General features: G+C 42.2%; 1 pseudogene; it reads left to right on the top strand.

Moving 5' to 3' along the window:
• The first annotated feature begins 361 nt into the window (after positions 1-361).
• On the top strand, positions 362-6,832 carry LOC117233751 (annotated as a pseudogene).
• The last annotated feature ends 1,160 nt before the right edge of the window (positions 6,833-7,992 follow it).

Raw genomic sequence — 7,992 nt, forward strand, 5'->3', positions numbered from 1 at the left:
GAATATTGACCTCGACAAAATGTTTTAACGTCGTCCAAATCAGTGAGCTGTAGGTACCCTTCCTGAATATTTTTCCAAAAACGATGTTTCTAGTGCTACTATCTACGTCCTACACATTAAAGGAAAGTAGATTTAAGAATGTAAGTCGCTTAGAGTCCGAAACGATAAATGAGAGTAAGTAAGTGTTTATCAATAATTCTCCTTTATGTCGTTTTATCTTGTGAATAAAATGATTGTTAAGGTATTGAAACTTAATATTACAGACTGATAAATCAAATTGGAGAGTTACGAAATGGATGTCAACCATCTTTTCTTCGAAGCGACAATACTAGGACCGATCACATTGGCGTTTTTCATACTCTTAAGCTTCCCAGTACATGCAGCGCATTTGGTTGTTCCTTACTCTTCGATGAATGTCCCTTCCAAATTACTAAAGGCGTCTTATGATTTCATAGTCGTGGCCGGTGGTTCTGCAGGTATATATTTTCATAATGTCAATACAAAGCTCCATTATAAATGTTAGAAGATAGATGGGTATTGTACGAGCGAGGAATGAAAGGGAGGAAGACAAAAGGGAAACGCCATGAGACGAGTATATCACATATGTATTGAATGAATGAATATGCAATAAAAGAAATTCGTTCCTGTTTGAGATGTACAAGAGAATAGATAGTTATTCTGTTATATACAGGGTGGTTGGTAACTGGTGGTACAAGCGGAAAGGGGGTGATTCTACGCGAAAAAAGAAGTCGAAAATATAGAATAAAAATAAAAAAAAAATTTTTTTTTTAAATTTTTCCATCGAGACAACGATCTACTGTGAGATCCGTTATAACGAGACGTGATAAAGTGCACGAATACCAAGCGGAAATTCAAAGTCGATTTTCTCGAAAACAAAGCCTCAAACGAAAAATTTTTATTCTATATTTTCGACTTCTTTTTTTGCGTAGAATCACCCCCTTTCCGCTTGTACCACCAGTTACCAACCACCCTGTATATATTAACGATGAAATTTGAAGTCCTTATTTCCTTCATGTAAACAATTTTAGGCTTATTTTGTAATCGTATTTTGAATTTACCCAGAGTTTTGTTTCATGACTTCGATAAATTTTCTCCCTTCCTCGATTTTTTGAAATTAAACCAGGAACTTTTGATTTAAAATATTTGTGACGTTTAAATAGATTGGGTTTTCTTACGTATGTTCAATTTACAATATTCTATCAATTTACACGTTACAATTAACAATTTACGATTAATATAGGAGCCGTGATGGCAAATCGTTTGTCCGAGATAGAAGATTGGAACATACTTCTTCTGGAAGTTGGTGGCGATGGAAGCATTCTTTATGATATTCCTGCTTTTTCCGATAGTCTGCAGCTCACTGATATCGATTGGGACTACAGAGTGGAATCGAATGAAAATTACTGTCGAGGTAAATAATATCGAATAATACCTAAATATCACACTAATAAGTATTTAATAATGAAAGCAATACTGCATTCGGCGATCATGCATGTGTAACGCTTTATTTTGTATGTTGACAAAAGTGAATTGGGAAAGAGGAGATAAATAAAATCGTGAAAAGATTGTGAGGTGTAATTTATGGCAATGCGAATATATATGGAGCGACCAAATAAGTAACGCTTTTTAGAACAGTGATACACCGTTATTTTTCAATTTTAACGAATATTTACCCTACAACTACCAAAGATGTCAAAACGACGGATCTAGGATTATCTTTTCTATTTTGTGCAGTGATTGTCGCTGCCAAATGAAAAGAGAAGTTGCGTTTCGTCCCGGGACTACCAGTGGACTCGTCAGTAAGGCTATGCCCGGTAGTCCCTGCCTTAGACGTAGAGGGAATCTTGCTAGGTGCGGTATTTGTATCATTCGCCCGTATATTCGACCGCTAGCGAGATAAACAGACTCGTTGTCGTCGTAGCCCTCTGGTGTGGGCGGTTGGTACCCGCGGATCGCCCGGGAGGTGTTGCGCCGCGTTGATGCCTCGACCTGTCGGTGTCCTATTGATACCGATCCGCCACACTATAATTACTAGAACCATTCAGATATTTTTGTCAAAATTAACTCTCTCTTCTATTTAGACGTATATTTAATTGTATAAGTCTATTTAGTTTAACTAATGTCACTTGAATTATACTGATTTATATATTGAATATTCAGGTACGTTTGGCCAGTTCTAATGTTTCGAAACACTAACATCGCCTTAACCTTTTTTTTCTTTTTTTCTGCACGAGGAGGGAAAAATGCATTACGCATACACAGTAGTCTGTGCCATTGAGTTATCTGGGATTCAGCAAGATGGTGGCACCGTACCCACTAAAACCCGCTCTTCATTTTTCACTATTAAAACGGTACTCGAAGTTCCAACCTTAAAACTACCATACGGCATTACTTCAGGGTTGGCCTCTATTTAAGTGTACCTATCATTTTGAAGTTGGAAGGGTATATCTTCTCCGTCTTCCTCTCCTACCTGTTCTGTCTTCAACTTCTTTCTCCTTGGTCTGACATGCCTTCATCGCTTTGGTGCAGAATCGCGCGAATCGTTGCCAGAGCTCATCGTCACTCGCCACCTTCTTTATTACATCATTATCTATCTTCATCTCCGTTCCAGAGTCGGTTTCAAGAGCAGCTCTTTCCACTGGCCACCTCAAACATATAAATAGTACATGCTCGGCATCATCCTGATCGTCCCCACATTCCCAAGAACTTGTATGTGACTCTTTGCAGATTCTGTACCGATAATAGTTGAAAATGCCATGACCGGTAAGAATTTCCATCGTATAATAATCTATAAAGAAGTGTTGGGTCTGCTATCAATTTTTTTGTCCAATTATTAGGATTGTATAATGCGCATACTGTCCTCCATTGATCCTCTGCCGACTGATAATATTCTTCATGCATATGTTGCACGTCCTGTCCGTTTAGTGCGGCAAGGCTCTTCTTCAACGCGTACTTCTTCGTCAGCTGCCTGGCCTTGATATGTATGGACTGCCCGTCACGACGCATAGGGCCTCATGGGACACCGTTCTGTACGCTATTGATGTGCGTACTAACGCGGCTCTTTGTGCTCCTTTCAAAATATTTCTATTCTTCTCAAAGCTCAGGGCATATCATCCCTCTTTGGGTCATCGTGCAATTGGGGCGGCGGCAATGCCTCGTCAGATAGATGAGCCCTTATCCGATTAGGCCAAGATGGTTTGGGTCAGTATCGTACTTTCCTCCCTGCCAATCGCTACCCGGGGGTAGCGAGAGCACGGCCCAAGCTAACTGCAACCTTTCTTTTTTCTTCTTTTTTTCGCGAGGAGAGCAAAATGCTGTTACGCATGCTCAGACTGGACTATGTGGGACTCGGTCGATGGCGTTGCCATACCCACTAAAAACCCCTCCTCTCTCCACTCCGCTTCTTTTTTTTTTATATTTTACGTGGAGGAAATCCGCACGGATGCCAGGCCGCTTCTGGGGAAAGCGGCGTGGTAGTGTCGGACTCCAACCGACAAAAACCGATAACGATAATCCACGATAACCGTCCCGGCTGCGATCGAGAGAGGCCCGGGAACCGCTGTGAGCGTCGCAACAGGGCTTCCTCCGCGCGCCTAATACCACCGCTGATGGAGCGGTGTGTGACCATTGTCACACCGCGCCTTGTCGCCGGGGCCGCCGTGCCAGGCAGCCTGGTTCCCCTACCGAACTGCTTGGCGGCCGGAGGCGCTGAGCCGCTAAACGCCCAAGCTTGAACTCCACGGGGGGGTCGGCGGGCCCAGCGCGCTTCGCCAACACCACACGGAGTCTCAGGCGATCACCCATCCAAGTACTATCCGTGCCCAGCGCTGCTTAACTTTCGTGATCTAACGGAAACTCAGCGCGGCCAGGGCGTTAGCCTCCACTCCGCTTCTGTGCAAGCATCAACCCCAGAACCGCCTTACGGCATTATTTCAGAGTTGGGCTTAACTACGCATCACTCCCTCATACTTGAGTCCCATTCTCTTTGAATTTCTCCTGCGTCATTCTTGATAGCATGATTTTTCTGCACAAGGCCTAAAACCTTGCCTAGTGGTGTACCGACGTAACTTTCTAGCTCCGTTCTCTCACGTATCCACCTTGGAGAGTAGAAAAGCGCATGTTCAGCGTCATCGCCTTTACCATTGCAGTCCCAACATCTGGAGTGATCCTCCTTGTTAATCATTTTACGATAAGAATCCCATGCCCTCTCAGGATATGCATGGTGAAGTGATCAATATTCCTCCTATATCTTCTAAATAAACATACATCCGCTACCAGTCGCTTCGTCCAATTGTCTTCTCTGCAAAATCGCCACTCCTCCTTCCATTTCCCCACGATGCGTCCCTCCACTGCCATAATCCTCTATTGATAGACCGAGGCGGCACCAGCTCTTGAGCGGGTGTTATACTGCTCCTAATGATCTTCCTTCTTAATGCAATATTTTTCGGCCCGAAGCTCAGTTGTGAAATAAATGGGCATTATGCCCATAAGCACGCACACTGCTGCATGGGTCACTGTACGGGAGGCCGTCGAAACTCTTGTCAATGCGGCCCTTTGTGTCCTTTTCAAGATGTTCCTATTCTTCTTAATCTCTATTACCTTGGTCCATACAGGCGCCGCATATAACACTACCGACTCCCAGGCCCCATAATAGAGTCTTCTAACAGAGTCGGCGGGCTCATTGACATTGGTGAGCAAAGAACAGTAATCTAACCCCAATCTAAATCGAAAAATGAATCCATCATCGAATCCAAAAAAATGTAATCGTACGTGTACAACCAATCGACAACACACATTCGATTATTAATTACTTGCGACGCTTTCAATGCACTTTATCGTAAATTGTGCTCACAGCAATGGAAGATGGTCGTTGCCGTTGGCCACGTGGCAAAGTGCTTGGTGGCAGCAGCACGATAAACGGTCTACATTCGTGGTGCCAAACGAGACTACGATATATGGGAGCAGCAAGGCAATTCAGGATGGTCCTACAAGAATATCCTAAGATATTTCAAAAAATCGGAGCATAATAAGAATCACAATTACACCGAGACACCGTATCATTCGTCCGGGGGTTACATAACCGTCTGAGGTGGTATGCCGTGATAGGTACGAAAGGAATACTCAGATGTTAAACGAACGATAGTTTATTAAGAAGCGATTTAACAGACAGACTCAACAAATAACAATTAACAGATATGATCAACAAATAACTGGTAACGATTAACAAATAACAATTGACATCAAGAGTTCAATAGACGCGTTGCTATGCAATGTCACTGAGTACTTGTTTATTTCACGGCGCAAGACAGACTGCTGCCCTTCTGTTCTGGATCGAACGGATTCTTCCCTTCGTTGCCCATCGATATCCCCCACTAGCGTGCGTTCATTAGATGTGCCGCCGCGCCTGGCACGTGTATGCTCTTCCGAGAATTCGGCGGAAAGAGCGTGAAGATATCGATGGTACATTGGGCACGTCGGTGTTGCGCTTTGACGGCGTAGCGCTTTGTATCCAGAGCCGTTGGAAAGTTCCCTGGCCCGTGTCGCCACACGTCCAAGAACCACCATTTCACACTCCTCTGGCCGCTTCGTTTGTTCAAGCAGGCAAAGAAATGGGTTACGAGAATAGAGGCGTTAACGGAGAATGGCATACTGGCTTTATGAATCCTCAGGGAACCATTAGAAATGGAAGCCGGTGCTCCACGGCAAAGGCCTTTCTGCGGCTAGCTATGTCGCGCAAGAATTTAGACGTCGCAATGGGAGCGTACGTTACCAAAATTTTAATAGATCCGTCGTCGAAGCGTGCTGACGGCGTAGAGTTCGTTAGAGATAGAGAGACGTTGCGCGTTTATGCCAACAAGGAAGTGATCGTTTCCGCAGGAGCTATCAATAGCCCTCAATTGCTGATGTTGTCGGGAATAGGACCCAAGGAACATTTATCGGAAGTGATTCAGGATTTAAGTGTCAGCCATACTCTTCAAAATCATATAAGTGCGGGAGGCCTTACGTTTTTTATGAATGATACAGTTTCGCTTGTACAAAGCAGCTTGAATAATATTAGCTACATCCTAGAATACGCCATATTCGAAGACGGACCTTTGACCAACTTAGCATCTATAGAAGGAGTAGGTTTTATCAATACGAAATATGCGAATGCCTCTGGCCATTTCCTAAACATACAGTTGCTTTTTTCCTCAACGGGGCAGAACTCTGACAGCCAGAGACGGACTCGTGGATCGAATTCTATGACGACGTATATGGAGAGCTTGGCGATAAGGACCTGTGGAGCGTGTATCCCATACATTTAAGACCGAAAAGTAGTGGTGTTATCAAGCTTCGAAGCAACAGTCCTTTCGATTATCCATTGATTTATCCGAACTGTTTCGACAAAGCGGAGAATATGACGACACTGATCGGAGGAGTTAAGTTTGTGCTTGAGATGAGCAAGATTGCTCCATTTAGGCGTTACGGGAGCGAACTGAATCCTAAACCATTTCCTGGCTGCAAGGATATTCCGTTCTATAGCGATTTATACTGGGAGTGCACGATCAAATTTTATTCTCAGACTATATTTCATCCTGTGGACACTTGCAAGATGGGGCCTGATTCGGACTCAGAAGCTGTGGTAGATCTTCGGCTTCGAGTTTACGGAGTTACTGGACTACGAGTTATAAATAGTTCCATTATGCCAAGTATAATCGGTGGTAATATTAACGCACCGACTATCATGATCGCAGAGAAGGGTTCCGATATGCTAAAGGAGGAGTGGTTGAATAAACAGAAATACGAATATATATGTTATAAATTAATTTAAAGCGACTGTGAATTTAACTGTCTAAATTTAACTAATGATATTATTAGGGAAAGAGGGAGCAATATAGGAACGCTCAGAAAAAACAATCCGCGAATTGTCTGCAGTATCAACATTCATACGCTGCCATGGAGTAGCGGTAACAATAGATTTCAGAGTTTTTAAGATTGCTCAGTAGAGTGTCTTTCACAACATACGTTAAAGTCAAAGTAATCAGAGGTGATTCCCTTGTTGTGAACGATTACCAAAAAGCTTTCAAATCTATACATGGAGCGCGCATATACAGGGTGGTTGGTAACTGGTGGTACAGGCGGAAAGGGGGTGATTCTACGCGAAAAAAGAAGTCGAAAATAATATAATAATATTAATTAAATTATTAAAAATAATAAAAATTTTTCGTTTGAGGTTTTGTTTTCGAGAAAATCGACCTTGAATTTTCGCACGGTACGCGTGCACTTTATCACGTCTCGTTATAACGGATCTCACTGTAGATCGTTGTCTCGATGAAAAAATTAAAAAAAAATTAAAAAAAATTTTTATTTTATATTTTCGACATCTTTTTCGCGCAGAATCACCCCCTTTTCGCTTGTACCATCAGTTACCAACCACCCTGTATATTCCATTCAATTCAGTTTGTTTTATGCATTTATTAAATGGGAAAGATAAAGGTAACAAAAATTGATATTGTCAAATTATATTTAAATATACTATTTTACTTAAATTTGATATAAATGTTACCTAAGGATAAGTAACCAAAACACTAAATAATAATAAATGACCTTGGGAGTATAATAAGAAATGTAAAAAAATTGGAAGATGTGATGAATATGAACTAGTTGGAAATAGCTTCGGGATAATTAATGTTGTATGCATAAAAGAAGTCGGAATAGATATTTTAATTTTTATATAAACGAAATAATGTGTACTTGTGCATCGCGGATCGTTACCCTCACTTTTCGTTAGAAAAGTGTGAACAACGAATCCACGCCCTTAGTTCAGAAGACACATCCACACCGAGCTTTCCTCCGTAATCACACAAGAACGAACTTCACTTGTTCTCATCATGATAGACCAGTCACTTCATCCCTCTACACTTGTGATCTAGACTACAGAGCAGCCACTTCATCTCTATACTTCGTTTACGACATCAGGAGAGTCTATTC

This window comes from Bombus vosnesenskii, unplaced genomic scaffold (assembly GCF_011952255.1).
Source record: "Bombus vosnesenskii isolate JDL3184/JDL3185 unplaced genomic scaffold, Bvos_JDL3184-5_v1.1 scf7180000013299, whole genome shotgun sequence".
Lineage (NCBI taxonomy): Eukaryota > Metazoa > Arthropoda > Insecta > Hymenoptera > Apidae > Bombus > Bombus vosnesenskii.